At 38.8% G+C, this 24,950-nt stretch overlaps 1 protein-coding gene across 1 annotated transcript in view; it reads right to left on the bottom strand.

Moving 5' to 3' along the window:
• The window catches only part of LOC123988121, a 63,857-nt gene extending 46,848 nt beyond the window's left edge, over positions 1–17,009 (bottom strand). Inside the window, exon 1 of the mRNA XM_046287027.1 lies at positions 16,913–17,009. The gene's annotated coding sequence lies outside the window, so the exon portion shown is untranslated. The remainder of the gene's footprint in view (positions 1–16,912) is intronic.
• Positions 17,010–24,950: the final 7,941 nt, after the last annotated feature.

Below are 24,950 nucleotides of genomic sequence, written 5' to 3'. Positions count from 1 at the left end.
CGTAGTACGTCGTGGCATACAACGAGGCAACGCCTGCCTATTCAAAAGGGTTCGGAACGGTGATACGATACGGGCGTTTGATACCGATGGATACCCGGCTTAAGGTGTCCGACCGCGGAACCGCTGGAAAGTTTTTTGTCGCAGGTTCGCGCCCCATGAATGTCCAATTTTATTTTTTCTTAAAATCATTTTTTTTTTAATTATTAATGACACAAGAATACACACTAATCATTTAATAACGTATAAAAAATATTTTTCAAATATATTATCATGAAATAAGTGGTGCACTACCGGCTCTCTGGCTATATGTACAATTAAGGTAAAATATATATTGCTTTCAATATCCATCATAAACAAATAATCACGCGACTGTTCAATTAACAAAATATTGGGGGCTCTCCGTAATTAGAACAATACATAATCAGAAAATCGGTAGTGCACCACTTATTTTTATGTATACTTCATGATAATATATTTTAAAAATATTTTTCATACGTTATTAAATGATTAGTGTGTATTCTTGTGTCATTAATAATTGACACTTGGGGTTGAAAGCTAAAAAATCGATTTTTGACCAAAAAATAAACTTGATCGAAATAATTTTTCCGTGGTATTATTGGTCATCATTGGCGTCACCGATTGCAAAAAGTTCCATGTCGATAGGACCCACGGTTCTTGAGCTATGAATTAAAAACCATTTTCGACTTTGGGTGTCAAAATCTCGAAAAGTGTCGACTTTTTACTATAAACTTTTTATTTATTTATACACACAAAAATAAGGACAGTCCATAAAAAAATACGAAACACGCGCATTCCATAAGAAAAAAATATAAATTTGAATGTGACGCCAAAACCGGCGGCCATCTTGAAAATATAACATTTTCCGTCAGTCGGCATAAATACCCTTAATACCTCCCATTATCATTTTTTTCGCTATCGCCTATGATAAGTGAGAAAAACGTGTGGGGAGACCATCCTGGTCCTCCCTGTATATTGTCTTTCATAATTAATGTAATAAAGTAGACTTTTTATTAAAATAAACAAACCATACAAAAATCAGATACTCTGCGTTTTATTTCAATTCGAAGATGCGACACTCAATTTGGATAACTATATTTACTAAGCCGTTGGGTACAACTAATTGCAAGTTTGAGAAAGAGATGAGCTGGTGCAGTGAGTTTATGTATAGCATTGTAAAACTGTTCAAATTAGGATTGAGGGAGGATATTAGAGTAACAATTGTTCTTAAAATGTATGTATTGCGCATTATGTTCTTCTTACGTTAATCTTGTTCGAGTGTGCTTAAATATAATGTTATTGAATAAATGAATTATAATGATACGTTCATGGACATAGTAATTAATTTTATTTCACGCTTAACAGACAGTGCATTAATTTAGGATAAAGGTATCCAGGCATGAGGCTTTATATGGATAACAGAAAAGCAGCCGCTTCTTTAAATGAAAATCGGCCAGTTAACTTGGAATTGCCATCATTTCATTTTAAATTAATATTTCGCAAATTCGAAAGAGATCAATCACAGAATAAACATGTATACTTACGAAATCGCTTTGTTTTTTTAATATCAGGTTTTTTTAATATTGGGGGTTTTTACCCCCCAAATATTTATATAAAAAAAAATATGTGTTCCATAATTTGCTTTCCTCTTGAAGTTTTAACAGATTTTACTTCGATCAGATCAACACTGATTTTTTGCAGCAAGAAATTGGTCAGTTTAGGGATAGTTTACCCCCTAATTTTCACTCCTCTTCCAACATACCTAGGCCGATTTTCGTCTTCTATCGAAAGATACTTTCACACCAAAAATCATAAAAATCGCTTCACTGGTCTCAAAGATATCGCAATTTTTCCATTTTACCCCCCATTTTTGAAGGGTCGTTTCACCCCCTAAATGTGTTTTTCCGCCGTTAAAAAAAATACGAGTCCATTAGTTTTTCATGTATTATAACATATCCAAATTTCAGGAAAATCGGAGTCTGACACTTCCGTAGGTTTACTTGTTAGTGGGTATCCTTGCCTTAATCCTTTCGTTGTCCAAAACTTTTCAGATACTTTTCCATTAACTCTTATCCTATTCTCTGTTTCTTTGTAAATTTCGTTAATTCTCGTTCTTAGAGTGTTACTTATTCCTTTTTCCTCCATAACCTTGCTCAGTTTTCCTCCGTTTACTTTATCGAAAGCCGCTGTTAGATCTGCGAAGAAAGCATATAGCTTTCCTCCTTTTTCTTTGATTTCTCTGTTTACCGTATAGTTCAGAATAAAAATGTTGTCCATTGTGCTTCTTCCTTTTCTGAAACCTGCTTGCGTCTCTGGTATGATTTTCTGTTCCTCTAGTTCTGCACTTAATCTGTTCTCCAGAATCATCGCGTATATCTTGTATGCCGCATTTAGCAGCGTTATCCCTCTGTAATTCTTTAAATCATCCCTGTCTCCCTTCCATACTTTATTTATCAGTGTTGTGATTCTGGTGAGTACCTTTCTTCCTCCATGTATCCAGACCTCGTTTTCTAGGCCGTCTTCCCCTGCTGCTTTCCTTTTTGTCAATTTCTTAATTTGCCTCATCACTTCTTGCTCTGTTATAATTTGATTTATATCATGTTGTTGCTCTGTATCCTCTAATCTCTCTTCTTCTTGATCCTTTTGTTCTTTCCCTTCTAATAATTCCATGAAATATCTTCTCCAGCCCTGTATGCTTACTTTGTTTGTTGTTCCTATTCTTATTTTCCTTTCCCGTCTGATATATTTCCATATTTCATTTGTGTTTTTAATTTGTTCTATTTCTTCTTCTTCTTCTTTCTTCTGTTGTTGGTCCTTCTTCTTCTCGCAGAGTTTCTTGAATTCTCTCCTTTTCTGAATGTATGTCACCTTTTCCCCTTTCCCTCTTCTCCATTTTCTCAGCTCTTTTTTCGTTTCTCGTTTTCTCTCTGTACATTCTTTATCCCACCATTTCTTGTACCCTGGTTTCAATTTCATTACCTTTACCACTTTCTTGAGTACCGTCCCGTTGATCTTATGTACCATTTCTTCCATCATTTCATTTGAATCCTCCTTTTCGAATTCAATTTGTTCCACTTCCTTCTGGTAGTGTCTCTTTCCTTCCTCCGTCCAAAGCCGTCTCTCCTTCCATATCTCTTCTTCTTGCTTCTCTACGCTGATTTCTCCATAAATTTCTAATTTCAGTGGTAAATGATTTGACTCTATCCTCTCTTCTATCCTGAAACTTCTGATATCTTCTTTAATTGCTGGGTCTATTAATACATAATTGATTACTGTGTTTCCTTTGCCACCAGTGAAAGTATATTCACCTACTTCGTCTCCTTCAAAATTACCGTTCATAATTTCACATCCGTTGTCTTCTACCATTTCTATTAGCCTGGTTCCTTCTATGTTTTTTATTTTATCTCTCGATTTTCTCGTTTCTTTGTCCTTTCTATCCTCATTGCTGAATGATCCTTCTAAACCTATTCTTGCATTGAAATCCCCGCCGATTATAAGTCTTTCTTCTTTCATACCTCCGATTACATCTTCTATATTCTCTCTCGTCTTTTTCATATCTCTGCTGTATACCGTGATTATTCTCCATATGTTACCTTGTATCTCAATCTTCCTTTCTTGTATGTCCGAAATTTCCTTCTGTGTATCTCTTTCTGTTATCCTTTTCTTCACTCCCGTTATGATGCCTCCGCTCGCTCTACTTTTGTTCTTCTCTTTTTTTGCCAGTTGACATTTCCAGTTGAAACTGTTCGGCAACCTGTTCTGTAACCCATTCCATTGTTTCTCGTCTACCCAAGTTTCCGTTAGTCCTACGAAATCGTATGTCTCCACGTATTTCCAAAACTGCTTATCTTTATTGTATAGACCTGCGACGTTCCAGAAACCTATCGATAATGTCTTATTCTTTACCTGCTGATTGGCATGTACCTTCTGTTTTCTTTTCTCGTTCTTTTCATTGTTGTAATTTCCCTCTCCTCCCCTGTTCGTCTTTTCAGACGCGGGAGGAATGGTACTTACGATCAGAGCCTTATCTTCTGTCGCGGTCCCTTTTCGCTCGGTGCCTCTCTCTGAAATTAGAGAGTCACCGAACTTTGTCGGCTCCAAGATTTTGCCTCTTCAAGTCCTATTCCCTCTTTCCATTTGAAAATCCTGTTGTTTATCCTTACCTTTCTGTATCCTATTTTCACGTGTGCTCCCTGCTCTCTCTCCGCTTTCGCAATTCCTAAGATTGCCTTCTGAATTTCTCTTTTGTTTTTTGTTAAATCATTATCAATGTATATTTTCTTACCTTTCAGTTTGCCCTTCTTCATCATTATCTCCTTTTTCTGTTGCCAGTTTCTTAACTTTGCTATCGAAATACTCCCTCTCTCTCCCTTTCTCGTCCAGAAAGCATCCTCTATTTCCACCTCCACCTGCAAATTTTCTGATATTACCTTTACTGCCATATCTTTCGGTGTTTCGCCTCTTGGTAGTTCTTTTCCTTTCAGTGTGATATTGTTTCGTTTCTCCCTTTTTTCTCTTGCCTCCTCTTTTCGCTCTATACGGTTTATTCTTTCAATTAATTCGTCCGCCTTATCTCTTTTAGTTTCTAGATTTTTAATTCTCTTCTGTATTTCTTCTTTTTCTCGCTTCCACGCTTCTTGCTTTCTTTTCCATTCTTCTTTTAGTTCTCTTATTTCCTTATTTATGGATTCGTTTTCTTTCTTAATATCTTGTGTGTCCTTCTTCACTGTTAGTACAAGCAAAGTCAATCTGTCTAACTTGTCCATTTTTATATCTTTAGGTTCGCCTTCTGTTCCTTCGCTTTCTGTTCCTTCCCCTTCCGTAGCTTCTTGCGGTGGTGATCTTCCTACTTTTCTTGCTTTTTGGAAATTTTCTATCAGTTCTTTCTCCACTCTTCTTCTTTCTTCTTCTGCTTCTTCTTCTTCTCTTTTTCTTTTAAAAGAGTCCAGCAGTGATCCTTGGCTGCCCGACCTATACTTCCCAAGCTGTTCAGCTGAAGTCGGCCTTCCTCTTTTTCCGGAATCCTTTGGGCTCTCCGTCTCTCCTGTCTTACTCATCTATGTTTTTCTCTCTCTGTGTTCGCTTCTATGCCTATATTTCTCTACGTGGCTGCGCCAGACTTGACGCGGCCGCTCTGGTCTGCCTCTAGATGTCGCTACCTTCGTTTTTCTTTATCTTATCAGTTTATCATCCAATCGATCTACATTTATCGACGTATTATTCCACGTCGTATATTAATCTACAATATCGACTTTTTCCACGTGGCTCATTAGTCAATCTAACCTCTTACCTCTTTCGCCAGTTTCATTCCTTTTAAGCAACTTGTTTCTGTGTACCTTTTTGATGCCTTTATACACCTGTGTTCTTTGGTTTTTCCTCTTTCCAGCGGTATTTATTGCACCTCTATCCGTTCAGATTTTCCTTCGGAAATGATTGATTTTGTTTCACTTGTCTCCGACACGTACTGCCTTTATAGCTATCGCCATGTGACTGCCAAATTGGTGTATATATTTCAAATTATATATCCTATTATGTGTAAAAAGTTGCACATATACAGGGTGTCCCACGTAACACTTTTCGCGATTTTTGAAGTATTTGCGATAATCTAACAAAAAAATATTTTTAATAAAAGTTTATCAGTTTTCGATTGACTATACATTCCAATAAAAAAAAGTTTAACAAAATTTTTTTTCCGTAATTGTCAAGGTCACCTACAATTTTTTAAATTACACTTTATATTTTTGACATTATGGTATTATAGCCAGTATCAAGGCGAATTCAACGACCTAGTACACCATGACTTTTGGATAACCTTGAGGGCAAGGAAATGAAAACTTCAAGAAAAAATGATAATCTGCTTGAATGTGATCGCATCGACCAATAGCGCGCGACGATCTAGAATGCGTGTGTGTGATGTGTGACTTATCGACGACGACCAATCGTACCCGCATTCCTCAGCCTCGCCAACATCGCATCGGCATACAGTACATGTAACGTCTTAGGAATGAGTCAGGTTAGGGTTATTCTGAGGTAGGGGTTCAGAAGTTCGTAACTTGGAGTTTCACATAAATGTTTGTTATCACTTTCATTGCGAAATGAATATCTATTCGTGATCTGCTTTTAATAATTATTAGCTTTTTAACGAATTATGAGTGACAGATAAAACCTGTTAGAAGTTACGCAGGACAGTGTCTTTGACAACATCTATGTCATAGATGTATCAAGATCAGTCATCGGAGCTGACTCTCCAAAGTAAATATTTACCTTAATTTTATCTTTTTTCTTTGTATATATGATTAGAAATTAAGAAAAACTAATTACATTCCAACCGAAAATACGCAGTTTACGAACTGATCTAAAAGATATCGTGTTTGAATGTCCTTAGTAATATAGTTACACTTCATACTGCTGGCCATTCTGCGAGGAACATAATATAATATTGTAACTTTTGAATCTCCTTAGAGATTCTACTAGTTAGAGTAAATTCTACTAGTGGTTAGGAGTTTTGTGAAAAGCTGAAGTTTGTTTGATGACATAGTTGTGAGATTAGGATCGTTGTTTTAATCCACATATTCTCTAGTTTGTATGTGACTGGCAAAAGTGAGATACATTCTGCTGTATTTATACTTATAACATTTTGGTTATTGATGTTAAAAAGTATCACTGTTTGGTTCTATCAAACATAATTAACAAAAAAACTGCTATAATCTAATTATGTTGTAAACGTAAACTCATTAAGTTAAGAAGGTACACGCTATCGTGACCGTATTGGATTTTTACTAATAATAATGCGTCGACTAATAAACAAAAATAAATTGTGTTACGTATGAGAAACACTGTTTTTAGTCAAAATAATATATTGGACTGTATGTCAACTGTATATTGATGGGTCCCATAGGTTTGTAACTGTTTATACTTAAGGGCCTCTCTTTTCTTTCTTAAGTGGACAACAGACTTTCTATCGTGCCCTGACCGGGGCTTTTCCATCACTTCAAATAAGATTTCCAAAGCAAAGTTCTACAAGAACTCACAGTGTTTACTATTTATTTTAACCCATTTCCAATAGACAATTTAAAAACGTTAAATTCTGTTATCTTAATTTTCTTAAAATTTCAAGTATGTATAACATTATAGAAAAGTGATGAGGATATTGAACTTCAGATACCAGGTGAAGCGAAACGATGAATATGAGGACAGGTCATATCGCATAAAAAAATTTCGCAGATTAAATAAAATAAAAATATGTTGACACAGTAAATGAAATGGTAATTATTTAGAAGTTGGTCCTCCTCACCGATTTTCGTGACATTGAAATATGTTGTCAGGGTCATCATTCTGAACAACTTTTCCCTATACATGTTACCGCCGCTCGGCCTTAGTTTCCGAGATATTTGCAAAAATCTTTGGTAATTAGTTAGAAGTTTGTCCTCCTCACCGATTTTCGTGACCTTGAAATATGTTGTCAAGGTCATCATTCTGAACAACGTTTCCCTATACATGTTATCGCCGCTCGGCCTTAGTTTCCGAGATATTTGCAAATATCTTTAGTTAAACTTACAAGGAGACCTCACAGCAGTTGGGTCATCGATTTTGATATAACTTTTTCTGATGAATCTTGATGAAAAATAAGTTGACCCGTGTTCGGCCGTTTTCGTCAATACTCAGTATTTAAAGAGGTATTTAATATTTTAATTCTCTGATATCCTTAAATATTAAATTGGTAAAGCGGTTATCAACAGCTGTGTTAGGTAAACGGGTAAAGTAAGTAGTAGGCTCGTTGAACTATGCTGTCGCGAGTTCAATTCCCGGTAGGGAGAAGTTCATTTTTTCTCTCCATTTCTTTTGTTTCTGCTCTTTTTTGTTCTTTTTGCCTTTTTTTGTTTTTTTTGTTCTGGTTTCTTGTTTTTTGTTTTTAATTTATTATAATTTTGTCATATGTATTATTTACAATTTATGGGATGATACGTATCGTAGAAACACGAGAGACATAAGTGTTTTCAACAATATGAACATTTAATAAAAGCTGATGCATTGCAAGAGCACTTTGCTTTTCTTACACTATCCGGAAAACATACTTGGTTAACCTTCAAAAAAAACCGATCTATCGGATATTAAAGTTACAAAATTTGACTGAAGTTTTACGATGTGTACCACCCCGTAAATTGTAAATAATACATATGACAAAATTATAATAAATTAAAAACAAAAAACAAGGAAACAGGACAAAAAAAGCAGAAACTAAAAAAATGTAGAAAAAAAATGAGTTAACCTCAAAGGATTTGAACTCACGACGGCGTAGTTCAACAAGCCTACTACTTTATCCGTTTCCCTAACACCGCTGTCGATAAGCGTCTTATCAATTTAATACTTAAGGATATCAGAGAATTAAAATATTAAATATCTCTTTAAATATTGAGTATTGACGAAAACGTCTAAACACGGGTCAACTTATTTTTCATCAAGATTCACCGGAAAAAGTTATATCAAAATCGATGACCCAACTGCTGTGTGGTCTCCTTGTTAGATTACGTGTACACTGATTGTGAGTTGCATTAAACTTGTCGCAGTGAAGTTGGCCATGCATTCACTCACCGACGCGGCGTGAATACGTTAGTGAATTTGTAGCCAACTTCACTGCGACAAGTTCAATGCAACTCAGTGTACACTGTATACCGGGAAAAATGGAGACTGAATGGTAATTAAAAGAGTGATTGAAGTGGTTTGAGGTTAGGGTTAGGGTTAGGGTTAGGTTTTGTTTTTGATTTTTTCACGTTATAATTACTCTTTTTTTCACTTTTTATATATTGTATACCTATTATTCATTTTGTGTTTTGTCAGAAATCGGAAACATTTCGCCCATAATGTCGAAAAATGCCATTATACACTCATTAACATCATGTTGACGTCGGTATAAAAACTCAGCTATTTATCCCACGTAATGAGACGTACGAGTTCCATAACGAGGAATATTAGCTCTCGTATCACGCCATGTACGCTCTAAACCTAAACCTAACCTCAACCAAACCTAACCCTAACCCTAACCCTAACCTCAAACCACTTCAATCACTCTTTCAATCACTATTCAGTCTTCATTTTTCCCGGAATACAGTGTACTGGTGACATAAATATAACTGCAGTTTTTTACGAATATCTCGAAAACTAAGGCCGAGCGGCGGTAACATGTATAGGGAAAAGTTGTCCAGAATGATGACCTTGATAACATATTTCAAGGTTACGAAAATCGGTGAGGAGGACCAACTTCTAAATAATTACCAATGAAATCACTAAAAGTAGATAACGAGAGGATGCAAAAATACTCATGTGCTAACGCTTCAATAAACAAACAAAAATTAAGATACTAGAGTGGAATTGCAACGGGCTACAAAAAAGTTTACCAGAACTAAAAATATATTAAAACTATTGCTGTAAATTTTGAAATAAAAGGTAACAAAAAATGTCTCCGTCTTGGGTTCTCACCACACGCCTTTATTTTACACTTTGCCTTAGCTTTGATAATCTCTCTATTCTCTTCTATTCTATTCGACTTTATTCGATTTCTGCCGTTGCTCGGTACTTCAGCTGTTTATATACATTCGCTCCCTCCCATTCACACTCGTCTCATTCGCTCGACTTCGCATTCGTACAGATCCGCGCCTATTTCAAACCGTCCACACTACTAAGGATATCATCGCCATATCCGAGAAACATGAAACGAAAAAATCATACCTATAAATTCCAAACTACATCTACCACGGTATCCCACACCCAAATGGCAGAGCACATGAAGATTCAGATTCAGGGACTTTCATTAAAAAAAAACGATTTCCGATCCCCCCCAAGAAACCGATTAAGATTGGTGTCAGAGGTGGGCCTCGAACTGCACAAATTACTTTATGGCAGTTTACAGCAGGATCATAAAGGGCCCGCACGAAGTTCCTGGACAAAAGAGCCAGCTAGGCTCCTCCTGCGCGGATTACACAGTACAACCTTTAATCCGTTCGATCAGCAGAGGGGGCTTTCTTTTAGTTTCGATTAAATAGAAAAAAGGTTAAGTTAGATTAGGTTAGGTTTAGGTTCTGCTACCCAATATCGGGGGGCCGAGCGAGAAGGTTCGCCGCTTTTATACGGAAATCGTACAGAGCGTGGCCGTATATGGGTCAAGTTGTGCTGCGGCGAGTGGAGAGCAGGATGGCCATCAGGGTCGTGAGGGGATACCGCACGGTCTCCCACGCGGCGGCGATGACTCTGGCGGGTCTCGTACCTTTTAAGTACGAGGCGGAGGCCTGCGCCACGGTTTTTTGGTGCTTGCGCGACCTCTGCCAGGCTGGAGAGGCCCCGCCAGAGCAGACGGTCGAACGGGAATGGAGGTGCCGGGCCCGACAAGATGCCCTGGACCGGTGGCGTCGCGAGATAATCGCGAGCGGCGCTGCTGGCCAGCGAGCAGTCGGGGCGATCCTGCCCGTTATCAAAAAATGGCAGGACCGCGGCTTTGGTCAGATCACCTACCGGACCACACAGGTGCTCACTAGGCATGATTGCTTCGGTGACTTCCTGTGCCGGATTGGTCGCGAGGCGGCGGTTATATGCCACCACTGCGGGGTGGGGCGGGACTCCGCGCAACACACACTGGAGCACTGCCCAGTGTTTGCGCGAGCCCGTCACGCCCTGCAGTTTGAATTGGGAGTGGATCTCTCGCCGGCGACCATTGTGGGAAACATTGTGAGGAGGCCATCGCCTTTGAAGGAGGAAACGACGCCGTCGGGGGAGGCCCCCCGACGGCACAGTTAGCTGAGGAGGACGGGGCGGTGGGTCTGGATAATACTACTCACCGCCCCCAACAGGATGAGGGGGAGGGGGAGCTTCGGCTTCCCCCCATGGTAGATGTATTGGGGGGATGTTTCGGCCTCCCCCAGGGTGACAGGATGGGTGTGAGGGGCTTGCCCCTCTCCCCCATCGCAGATCTAGCGGCTCCTTTGTGAAGTCGCTGGGCCGCAGGTGGCCGGCGTCAAGTGTGGCCCCCGGCGTCGGCGGAGTTGGCACTTAGGGGGAGGGTCAAAGGTTAGACCCTTCCGCGAGATGGGGCGCAACGCATCAAGGGTAGGAGGGTCCCGGCGTGTTCGACAGAGGTCCCGGGGCCCTCCCTAACGCCCAGTGCAGGTCACCGTGGGGGTTTTAGCCGGTAAAAATCTGGCACTCCCCCGTCCCCTCCCCAGTGGAGCTGGGGGCGTCTTTGGAAGATTTCCCCCACAAAAAAAAGGTTAGGTTTAGGTTATGTTAATCAGCGAAAAAGTACAAATAAAAAAAGGCCGATGTGGCTTTAATCAGTGAAAAATAACGATCTATTTCATATCTTGAAAAAAATACATTCGTAGCAGTCTGGAAGGCCTTAGTCATTCAAAAAATATTAATATTAAATTATTTGTGCAGCACTGTGCAGAGCTCTGAATACTACCAGGTATACAGTACAGGACCTTCGTGCGGGCCCTTTATGCCCCCCCCCCCCTCCCATAAAGTATTATAATTTGTACAGTTCATGCACGACCGTGTCAGAGCTGAATGTCTAATCATTGTAAAGAAATGATACTGTGTCGTCCAGCGGAACTTCTTGTAATCAGTAAGCAGTAAGTACGTACTGATCAACAAATACAAGTAAAACACCGAACATACTGTGCATAACAATCACTAATACAAACCTGTACATAAAGGCAAAAGAACCGCTCGACCTTCATTCAGACCATACGCCTACAATTTTCACACTGGAACATGAGGCAGCACCAGACGAGAAAATAATGCTAACAAATAACACAACAGATTGGTCCGCCTATAAAACATTAACCACCATTTTACAATTAGCAGTCTATGCTTCAACAAGATACAAAAAGGAAACCAAAAACATATCAGAAAGAAATTCAACTTCGGTGGCTGGAACGCAAAAGCTCACACATGATGCCGCCAAAAATTTTGAAGAACTCGCCGCCAAAGCGCGAGACTGGAAGCTAAGCGCGAACCAATCACATCGAGCGAAATGCCAGCGGTAGCTACAAAAATTTCTATTTAATCGCAAACTTTTCGAATTGGACATCAGAATTCACCGAGCAAAAAAAGAGCGCACTTGGAAGATGCACACTACCGCGGAGCGAAGTTTTATCGTGGAAGAGTATTTCTCTACGCGTTCATATACAAAATACCAACGAGCATTTTGGGAGAAATTTCCAGATTCTTTACCGCCGAGTAAAAGTAACATCAGCCGCTTGGTGCAAACATTTCGTACAACCGGGAGCGTCCACAATGCGACACGCTGTCGCAAATCCACGGTACTAACTGTAAGCAAGTTAGACGAAGTCCAAAATCTTTTGAAAGAAGAACCACACACACCACTGTTAAGAATGGAACAACTAAGAACCTGCACATGCGATCATACCTCTGCCAAATCGTGCAGCAACTTCAGCAGCCTGATTTTGCTGCAAGAATCAAATATTGCAAATGGTTTTTGCAATTTCTGCAGGTGAAAGGACCAGCAGTGATGGACACGCTGTTTTTCAGTGATGAAGCCTGGTTCCATTTAAATGGATGTATAAATTCCCAGAATAGCAGAACCTGGTCGACGACAAACCCACATGACTTTTTTGAACAACCATTACACTCCAGTAAGGTAGGCGTATGGTGCGCCATATCACAGTATAGGAAAGAACAGTAGGCTCACTACGTGTCGGCACCTTTAATCTTATGACCAATAGATCGCCATATTGCTGGTTGTGCGCGGGCTCTAATTTGAAAAGCACTCGGTACAATCAAAAAGAGATTTCGTAATAGAATACCATAAAAAGACTATTAAATATCTACATTTAATTAAAATACACATTTTATTGAAATCTCTGTACAATACAATTATTATATACAACAATTATTCAATTAATAAAGTCTTAATAAATTATATACAAATGTATAATGTATGCAGCATATCTTATTGTTAGAAATTAATAAACAACCCACAAAGTGGTAATATTTTGATAAAACAATGATGATAATAATAATGTCTATATCTAAAATGTACATACAAGAAACGTTGGATAAATATCATTTGACAAATATAAAATATAGGGTGTCCCAGAACGCCTGTTACTGCTGTCACTGCTTGCACTTTGACACCCTTTGAAGGAACAACGGTATCCACCTCTTTCACTCATATTTTATACCTGTGTATAAAATTTACTGAATTTTATCGCAACAGGAATGTTTTAGAAATAACAGAGGTTAAAATGCAAGAAACTATTATCATATATATTCACAGCCGCCATATTGTTGGTTGTGCGATTCGGTCATGCGCGAGCGACAATTATTGGTACGCTTTTTGGCAGAGTAGATCCTACTGTTCTTTCCTATACTGTGGCCGTATCCCGGAAACGCATCGTAGGACCAATATTTGTCGAGCAGACAGTGACGGCCGAAGCGTATGAAGAAATAGTTACACAGTTCATTTCACTATTGGAGCCAATTGAAAGATACTGTTGGTTCCAACAAGACAGTGCTCCAGCCCATACGGCGTCATCGACTATGGAACTACTGCAAGAATTTTGCGGCGAACCGATCATCTCGCGTGGATTATGGCCACCACGGTCGCCCGATCTGACGCCCCCAGATTTCTTCTTCTGGGGTGCGTTAAAATGTAAAGCATACATAAACAGTCCCCGTACCTTGGAGGAGTTCAACACGTCTTATAAATTTCAAACAATCGGCCCTTATCAGGGCCACCAATCCTTAACGAAGACAACATGGTTCAATTGATTTTCCGTATAAAATATTCCTTAAGCCACAAGAATTCGTCTCAGTCTATATCTGAAATATATCAAATAGCGAAATACGCTGCTTTCATATTAATAACAATCAGCCATAGTTTGGCTGCTGATCGCGCCCGAGATTTGCCGAGCCGAGCCGAGCCAACTCGAAGTTCCACTGATCGTCGTACATACTCGTATCCCGAATCGAATCTCGGACCAGCGGTTGGTCGATTACCAATTTACCTCTAGGGATTTTTACATCGCAGCAATGGTTTGCAGAGGGCGCATCTATCGAATTTTAGCGCTGTTGCGACATTCATGAGTTCGCGCGCGCACGAGTTCCGAGATAAATGGTAGTCACTGTATACCATACTATTCCATCCTTCATCTACTAACCGATGTCACTGCTCAGCTGAGGGTGACAATTTATTACCCAAAACATCGGCTTCTCGCTTTCTTACTTTGCGGGTGATTTCAAACAAAGAAGAGGAAATAGAGATTTGCTTATTTCGAGCCGGAAAACTGTTGCTTATTACGGATCAAAACTGTATATCAAACGAAAACAAAACCAATTTGGACATATGGAACATAAATTTGGACATACGGGACAGCTAAATTAAATATAAATAAAATGGAAATTATTTAATCAATTATATTAAAATCTATATTAAATGCACCATGGTTTATCAGAAACGACAACAAGAAGAACGCTACAAATCCCCACCGTTGAAGAGGAAACTGTAAGACATATCAAGAGAGAACGAAAAAACACACAAATCCTCTTGCTAACCCTAATTGGTCGTAAGTCACCTCTCACATGACAACAGTACTTTGTCACTGCGGTTGTATACTGATTGTGAGTCCCATCGAAGTTGTCGCAGTGAAGTTGGCGCACAAACACATTTACGCCGCGTCGGTGAGCCGATAGGTGAGGTGCCGACGACGAGGCGTGAATGTGTAGCCAACTTCACTGCGACAACTTCGATGGGACTCAGTGTACATCACGCGGGAGGTGACAAGACGGAACCTATCGAAACTCGCTCTCTGTGAAATGCGGGCACGATTGCCTTGTCAGTTAAGCATCAGCAACGGATAATTATTTGAAACTTATATATTTGTAATACTCCTTCAAAAAATAAATAATTTCTAACAAAAATGTTATTCTTATAATACTGAAAATTTTTCGCATATCTATCGAAACCAGCTACAACCTAGTGAGAATCACGTATAAAAAATTAGCGACCGATAAAGGCTAAAAACAGTTACCCAGATCTTCCTAGGGGACTCAAACGCAAACATCCCCAGTCATTAAAAATTTACGCATCCATACATTGCAATTAAAGCAACAAAATTCACTCTTGATGATTGTCAGTAATAGTACCGACCTCATCCTATTATATTTAACAATTGATACAAGAAATGTTTCTATTTGTAGAAACAAACAGAAACATTTAATAAAGGTATAATTCAAAAAAATGTTTATAAAATGCTGAAATAGATTTGCACATATGCGTCGATATTTATTCAATATTCGAATCCATCCTCAACAAATACAGTAACTTAACGTAAATCTATTTGTATGAAGCAGATCTTCAATCATCGTCGACGATCATGGATGAATTGCAAATTGAAGAAATCTACGTCAGTCCGGGAGTGACCCTATTACATGCAGATAGCGTGGTTCATCTGGCGTTTGACTAATCCACATTTGTAAGTTTTTAAATCGAAAATTTATTTCGTCGAAAATTTTAACGCTTTTTATTCGATTCGCTGCTACTGCAAATTTCCTAAGAGAGAAAACTGAATAGTCAAATACCGAGCATATCGATAGGTTTGGCTTTATCGATTAATTTTGTACTTTTTTTCATCCTCTGGGCACCAGTAACACGGGATTAATTATTGGTAACGAAGAAAACACGATTAATTACCAGCGACAGTTCCGGTTTGCAGAAACGATGATTTAGTGCCGTCATAATTTATGGAAAATTGGGTACATTTTACGAATTAACTTAAACCGCATTAGTACAAATCAGTAAAAATATGGTCTTATCAATATTTTAACAAAACAAGTACTTTTAATCGCCAGAAATTATACATACTGCAATGAAATTATGGTTCGCTTTATAATTCCAGGAAATATTTGTAATAATGTTTTCCATGGCGAATTGGACGATATTTACATTCATTTGTAAACGTTTCACTGTGACTTATAATTTGAACAGTTATATTTGCCTAATGATATGAATGGTTTATGCTGTTCAAAATACAGAAGATACAGTGGGTCATATAATTATTCGCTCACCGTTTAAAACAGAATACCTCATTTAAAATTGGACCAAATGACTTGAGCCTTTTTGAGAAGCTATAAAAATTCATTTACTAAGATATGTACTTTTGCTGTTTTAAAAAATTACAGTTTGTCGAAATCGTGAAAAAAAATAGTGAAGATTTAAAATATGATGAAAATAATGAAAATTTAAAATATGTTTTTCGTAGATTCAAGTAAGTTATATGTATGCTGAAAATTTCATCGAGATCGGTCAATGCGCTGACTACTCACGTTCTTAGATGAAAAGTCGCAATTATCGGAAATTTTAATTACTTGTAACTTCTAAGTGCTTTGACCGATCTCGATGAAATTTTCAGCATACTCATAACTTATTTGAATCTACGAAAGACATATTTTAAAGTTTTATTATAGACTCACATAGAAAAGTTAAAAAATTCCCCTTCACTATACTTTTTCATGATTTTGACAAACTGTAACTTTTTAAAACAGCAAAAGTTCATATCATAGTAAATTAATTTGTATAGCTTCTCAAAAAGCCTCAAGTCATTTGGTCCAATTTTGAATGAGGTATTCTGTTTCAAACGGTGAACGAATAATTTTGTGACCCACTATACATAATACAAGTGAGACGGTGTATCAAAACCTTTCATTTTGTCAATTAAATATTGCTCGTTTAAGGTTTCGTCTTTCAAAAGGACTCTTGGCGGACCTCTGACGAGTTTTTTTATGAACTAGTAACAACTGGCAATTTTTCAGCGAAAATTTTATGATTTTTTGATATCAAATATATGTTTCAAATTCCAAATATCTTAAAATACTAACTTACCTGTAGACGCTTTCATCATACCACAGAAGAATTCGAACTGGTTGATTGATACTACGTTTTTTCACTTCGTGTGCCGGTTCTATATGAACGCCATGAATAACCTGTAAAACAAAGAAGAGAAGGGAGATTAAAAGTGATTTTATTTAAAGTATTTCAAATAATATAACACAACTCACAAATCAAACTATTTCTAATATTCATGATAAGTATACATTAGGTACTACACGTGTCTAGCATGCCTCACCTCAGCTAACACGTAAGTACTTACTCGCTCGAGATCGAACAGTTGCTTATTACGAAGCAGGTATGCTATTCGGTTTGACGAATAAGAGGTCGTCAAGATACGTCACTCGTAGAAACGAGTGAGAGATATCCGAGGTAGCGGCAAACGGACCTCTCACTCATTTCCCGGACCTTCCACTTTGCGGGCGACTTCAAACAAAGAAGAGGGGATAGGGAGTTGCTTATTTCGAAGTAGAGACCACTTGCTTATTTCGAGGCAATCCTGTATGTACTTACTTTCGGCCGCAGTGTATTATTGGACCCCCCTTGTCATTATATCATCTTGACAGCCAATTTAGATGCGAACAACATATAGAGCTACATATGAATATAAGGTGAACTTGTAGAAGAGCTATTCCCCCTCCGATTTTGATGATTTTAGGCTTCTGATACGTAGGAACAGATACAGAGCGAAGCCTTAAGCCGGGTATCCACCAGTATCAAACGCCCGTATCGTATCACCGTTCCGAACCCTTTTGAATAGGCAGACGTTGCCTCGTTGCATGCAACGGCATGCTGCGGCTCGGACAATAGTTCTTCGTGTCTTGAAATAAACTCCTATAGGCGAGAAGTTTCGATTTGCTGCATGCTGTTTCTTTAGTGTAATTATCCAAACCATATCGTGTTTGGTATCATTTTAATCAGAAAAACGTCACAAATATCTTGGTAACAGGTTTTTAAGAAAAAAATGAAAAATAACAAAGTTCAGTCGTTGCATTAGTATTATCTCACTGATGTATCCAATTCCAAATCATATTATCTCGTGCCTCAAGTGTTATGTTTCCACTTGACATAGCATTTCGGGCCTTCGCCTGGGTATGTTGTTTTTACGTTTCAAGTGGTTTCCGAACCAATCCTTTGAACGACAAGAAACCGACAATTTTCGGATCGGCCCGTTCCTTCGCCTCCGTACCACAGACCAATAGAACTTTCAATACTCGGCAACGGAAAAATCTCTGGAAAATTAACATTGTCCTTTTTCAATAATCACACAGGTGATTATTAACATTGCTCTTTTATGTACAGCGTAGCACCGAAGATAATTGATCTGTTTAAATATATTTAGACGATAAAATTTGTCTAAATTAAATTAGATTAAATTCATAAATAATTTCATCGCTTTTGAAATGAATCCAATAATACCGCAAGATTTCAAATAAATTGAAACCCAAGTGACGGCACGAAACGCTATGTCAAGTGCCAACGCATGAACCTTTCCTTCGATGCAACAGCAAAGAATCGACAAATTTTTCGGATGGATCCGTTGCCTCCGTTCCTTTGGAACGCCACGCAGCAAAACGAAACTCCTCGCCTGTAGTGGCCCAGTCCTATTGCCTAACCGTTTATATCAAGAAACGAAGAAATGTTGTCCGCGCCGCAGCATGCCGTTGCATGCAACGAGGCAACGTCTGCCTATTCAAAAGGGTTCGGAACGGTGATACGATACGGGCGTTTGATACTGGTGGATACCCGGCTTTATATCCTCGGTTTGTCTGTCCGTCCGTCCATGACGAGTTTCAACTCAGCAACCACGAGGGCTAGAAACTTGATAAGGATATCGTTGGAAATGTCTCACCGAGTGTAGATTATAGCCGAAGAGTTTGTGTCTCTTGGTGGTCGGTTCATTTTATTCATTCACGTATCAGAAGCCGTTGCGAAGCATTGTGATTGGTTTACTAATCGCTATCGCTACCTTGTTTAAATATGTTTTAAAATTCGATATTTTAAGCAACTTTTTTCCTCTAAGCTATATGTCGGACTCGATTAGTTTGCGAGATATTTGCGAAAAACTATGAGTACTATTACACTGAATTTCGCCTGCACGTATACGTCCACGGCTGTGTGTGTGTCGGCAAGCGACCCTCGCACAGTGGGACAAAACGGCTTTCGGCGATCAAAAGTCGATTTTCGTGAATTCGAAAATTGAAAAACTATTTACATACATCGATAGAGAATAAACTGTAGTTTAACGTAGGGTAATCCGTTTTTTCATATTTGCTTCCGTTTTGCCGAGGTTCGCACTCAAAGTCAGTAGAAATTCGTCAAAACGAAACGCTGATGATATTATCCGTAACTTCAGTGTACGATTCTAATGAATTGCAAAGTTGACTAGATTAGTATAGATTCTATTCAGTGCATAAAGTAAGTAAAAATGTTAACATCTTTTTAAATAATAGGATCTGATTGAAACGAAGTACATTTAACTAAAATCTCAACTCTGCGTTTGATTTAAAAAAAATGCCACAACTTGCCACATGCTTAATCACTTCTGCAGGAAAGAGTGAACCTTCCTCTATCAGAATCAGAAAAAATTGGTTGCCCCAAATTGCCCCTGATCAAAAAAATGGCGATTGAATGAAATTACATCCATCTTGGCCGCTGCGCACGATGATGGAAAAGCAGTACTAGATACGATTATTAACTAGTTTGCATTCGACGTGTATATTCATTATCCAAAACTTTATTTCGGCCTTGCAATATACCATAATAAATATAAATAAATATATTATAATAACACATGTCTTATCATTTTTTAATTATTAAATCCGTTTTTATTATAGTTATTAACAGGTTTGAGTCAAATTTTTGTTAAATGACATAAAATATGTCTAACAAGTCAAGGATATTGAACGTGTTATATTTTATACGTGAATATTTTGACACCCTGTAGTTCAATATCATTTATATTGTTACAACTTAAGTACCATAATATAGGCAAAACCTTCCCAAAATTTCATTAAAATATTTCGAATAGAACCGAAGTTATAAATTTTTGATCGCCGAAACCCGTTTTATCCCACTGTGCCTCGCTTCTCTAGTGTTTCTGTCAGCAGCACCATGTAGCATGGCCCGACTACCATTCATATAATGGGTGAGCTTGATATTAAATTTAACTAATTTTAATAATTTTGACATTGGAGTGGTGTGGGTGACCGCCTTTAGGCGATCAGAATATTAACACTTTTGCGACCGCAGGTTTTCGCAGCGAATCTTCGCCAGAGACCGGCAACATTTTTAAAGAATTAATTAAAAAAAAATTTATATAAATTCACGAAATAATTCAACATATGCGAACAAACACATTTTTAATAAAAAGAACAATACAAATAAACACAATAACAATAAAGTGATCAAAAATAATATAAAAAACACAAACAAACAAAAACAATTAAATATTTATACTTATAATTACAAAAAAAATAATAAAAAAGAATAAAATAAATGTTAAAATTATTTCTTTAATAGTTTTCCTTTGTGTGATAATTATTGAAACAATCACTTAAATGTGAGGAGGTCATCGCCCGGCAGGAGGATACGCCGCCGGGAGAGACCCATTCGACGGCGCCGTTAGCTGAGAAGGGTGGGGCGGTGGGTCCTGACAACTTTGCCCACCGCCCCCAACAGGATGAGGGAGGGGAGCTTCAGCTCCTCCCCCAACGAAGACGTAGTGGGGGGAGTCTTTGCGCTCCCCCAGGGGGATAGGACGAGGGGCAGCTTTGGCTCCTCCCCAAGGAAGATATAGTGGGGAGAGGCTCCGGCCTCCCCCATGGGTACAGGACGGGGGGAGGGGCTTGCTCCTCTGCCCAATCGCAGATAGGGTCCAAAATGGAGCCGCTGGGTCGCAGGTAGCCGGGGTTGGGGCCCCGGTCGCCACTGTACGCGGCCCGAGGTTTTGCCGGCGTCGGCAGTGTTGACACGTAGGGGGAGGGTCAAAGGTGAGACCCTCCCCCGTGATGGGGCGCGTAGGCGCCATGGGTGGCAGCGTCCCGGTGAGTTCGCAAGAGGTCCCGGGCCCCCTCCCTATAGCCCAGTGTAGGTCACCGTGTGGGGTTTTAGCCGGTAAGAATCCGGAACTACCCCTGGTCACTCCCCAGGGGGGTTGGGAGTGTCTTTTGAAGATTTCTTCCACGTATAAAAAAAAAGGTTAGGTTAGAATACATTAACATTCCGGCCGCCTTTGGGCGGCTGGCAACGCAAGTCCAATGTTATAATTTGATTTTTCAGCTCACCCGTTGTATGATTAGGAACCGGACCACACGCTGTTGCTTGCAGAAACGGTAGGCAAGAGAGTCGGTGCACACATGGCCACTATACGTACAGGCAGAATTCGCTGTAATAGTAACAATATTTCTTCGCGAATATCTTGCAAACTAATCGAGTCCAACATATAGCTTAAAGTAAAAAAATTTGCATTAAATGACGAATTTTACAACATATACAGGATGTCCCAAAACTCGCGTTGGTCCCGTAAAGGGGTGGTAGCTGGGGCGATTCTGAACAACTTTTTTCTTTGCAAGAAAGTGTAAGCTTCGTTTTTGAATAATTAAGGAAAACAATTGCAATGAAACTTACCCATTCGTTCCTAAATTAACCTGCTAGGCTGAAAGCAGATAATTCCTACTGGGTCACTGTGTCAATCTTGAACATTCGAGGAGGGAACAAATTACGAAGAACAGCTGATCTCCAGCCGAGATCATTGAACTCACTCAACCACACGGTCACTATCACTTTTCACAGAATTTTGACAAATGAAAAACATGTAATATTCCGCACTACTTCGTAACATTTTCACGACGTTTCTACCTTTCCAATTTCAAATGGGACTGCCAGCTTGGATGTTGCGAAGTCTGTTTCGCTCTTTGTCCTTTTCTATGTTCGGTGATTTCAAAGGGTCGACACGAGTCTCTCTCGGTTACTCTTGGTTATTGAGAATAACAGATTTATGATCAAGAACCATGACGTATTTCTGAATGTAGAAAAAGACAAAAAGCGAAACAGACCTCGCAACAATCTAGCTGGCAGTCCCATTTGAAATTGGAAAGAAAGGCAAATAACGACGTGAAAACATTACGAAGTAGTATGGAATATTACATGTTTTTTATTTGTGTCCAGTGCAATCGCAACGTGACAGTGAATAAAAAATGGAAAACAGTCATGGGGACTGTCGACAGAAGTGAAAACTTAAAACTATGAAATAACAGTGGCTTTTTTTGAATTTTCAAATTAATTGTAGTATCAAAAATTAAAATTTCATAATTTGTAAATTAAGATTATTAACATTAGTCTGGTTCTCACATCTATCGGCACTATGAGCAACAATTATATACATTTTTATTCTAAAAAGGATACAATAGGCTTATGGTAACTAAAATAAGAAACAAAAATGTTTGATTGAAATTTATATAAATATCGTGCAAATTTTGAACAACTTTTGGTTAACCTTTACCAAAAGGTGGGACGCAAATCCAGATGGGTCATATGTCATTGGAGAGTCCTTGACGAAAGGAACACAATGGTGTGGGTGGGAGGCTTAAATATGAAACCTTGACCCGCTAGAGGTCAAAAACTAAAATGCCCCAAAACATATAAATTCATTAACTTCTTTTTTTCTTATTTAACGAGGAGAAATCTCCGAAAAAGACACCCTAACCCAACCTAACCTAACCCTAACCTAACCTAAATATGGCGGTGACGGTGCTGTATCTGCGGTGGTTTGCACGTTACACAGCAACATTCGCTTTTTTATCATAATCCAGCATCAAAAGCGGGCCTACCTGGACGAAAACCTCTCGCACAACAAAATTAACGTAATTTTAGTTTTTAACGTCTAGCGGGTCAGGGTCTGATATTTATGACCTCCCACCCACACCATTGTGTTCCTCTTGTCAAGGGCTTTCGAATGACATATGACCCATCCGAATTTGCATCCCACCTTTTGGTAAAGTCCAACCCAACTTTTTCCTATACATATAACCGCCGCTCGGCCTTAGTTTTCGAGATATTTTCGAAAAACTGTCGAAACTAATACATTGAATTCTGCCTGTTTGTGTGCGTCCGTGTTACATCTTACGCATTAATGTGCGATCGTCGCTTTTCTACTGTTTCTGCAAGTGTAACGACCCAACGATAGGTACGTCACAGCACCGACTTGTAGGGAGAGCGGTTCCCTTAGAAGGTGACTCGTAATTAATGTATCAGGGATTATAGGTTCGTGTGGTGTGCGGTTAAAGAGTAAAATCCAAACACTAATGTGCTAGAACTAATTGTAGCTTGTTTATTCAATAAGGTAAGTGAATATTAATTGAATATAAGATAGCTCTGAATATAATAAGAAATAAAATCGCTAATATGACAATAGGTGCGGCTAGAATTGGAATACAATAAGAAATTATAATAAATTCGCCCTAGATTGGGAATACAGTGAAAAATATGTGATTAGTAATTAATATATAATTAGAATTAATATTAAGTAATTAGTAATAAATGATAATTAATAATAATTGAAAATCGCGCGGAGCTGACTATAGGTACAGCCAACACTCTGAATAATGACCAGCTACGCTAAGTACTGGAAATTGTTATCAAAAGTAACTTGTACCATTCCCTCAGATATGAACAGACCACTCTACAGGTCGCAATCGGTTTCTGGGCAAACCAGAGCTATGTGTAGTATAGGCCTTGATCAAGGAGCTCCGCTCCTCGCTAGCTCTTTACACTTGATAGGTGACTAAACCCACATGTAGTGAACGCGTTGCGTACCATGAGTAGAGGGTCTGTAGATCCGTAGAAACTTGTACGTGTCGCTGAAAAGAATTTAGTTTAGCATCGGTTACTCTGTCGCTATATTCCTACCTAAGTGGTTCAGCGCTGAGCAACCGTAGCTTTTTCTTTAATGATAGAGTGGTAGCTGCCCTCGACCTAAATCGAAGTCGAGCTGAGAATCGTCGAAACCAAACTGATTTTTCTTCGCACTGCACGCCTCTATTTATAGTCAGACTTTGCTGACTTAGCGCTTTTTTTCTATATAGGATTCCTTCAGGTATCTGGAATTCCCCATCACGTGACGGCCGAGTACCCCTGCTCCTTAATCTACGCGGCCTCCCTACTCTAGGTTCTCACCCCACCGCGAGATCATCGGGGTTGCTGGCGCACACGCGGTCGTACGTCGATAATTTATCGATGATCTGTCTTACCGGCTGAACGTTTATCGACTTGATTTAATTTTACGACTGATTTTTAAATTGGGATACCGCTGGGACGTTACACAAGTAACAGCATGACGACTGATGATCAACATATACCTTGTGTACTTCTGTACTTCAACGTGTCGTAGCTAGATAATACAAAATGAAATTATACGAATATTTAAACATTTTTTATTTGGACTTGTGTGTGCTGGCTGCCCAACGGCAGCCGGGAATTTAGTATAGCCTAAACTGACCTAATCTAATCTACCTAATCAGTGAATTAGGTTAGGTTAGGCGACCAGATGCACATAGTGCGATTTAAAATCATCAAAATTAGTTAAATTTAATTTTTAAGCCCACCCGTTATATATGAATATACATATATATTGGTGTCGGTCACCGTGCTGCTGCCTGCAAAAAAAATAGAACAGCGGCAATCGCATACTGACGCGTAAGAAATACATACACGGACGCACACGAACAGGCAGAATTCAATGTATTAGTTTCGACAATTTTTCGAAAATATCTCGAAAACTAAGGCCGAGCGACGGTTATATGTCTAGGAAAAAGTTGTTCAAAGTGTTGATTTCTACAACATTTTTAAAAATCATCGAAATCGGAGATACTATGCGTAATCTAAATAATTACCGGTTAAATATTAAAAAACTAAAAAATAAATAATATCAAATTTTTAAACACAAATATTGATACTTTCCACGTAGTCAATTTAACTTTACTTAACACAACACGTTACCGTTATAGCCCGTGCGCCAGTCTGGTACCAGTGC

This window comes from Osmia bicornis, chromosome 9 (assembly GCF_907164935.1).
Source record: "Osmia bicornis bicornis chromosome 9, iOsmBic2.1, whole genome shotgun sequence".
NCBI lineage: Eukaryota > Metazoa > Arthropoda > Insecta > Hymenoptera > Megachilidae > Osmia > Osmia bicornis.
This window is presented reverse-complemented; position numbering and strand designations above follow the sequence as displayed.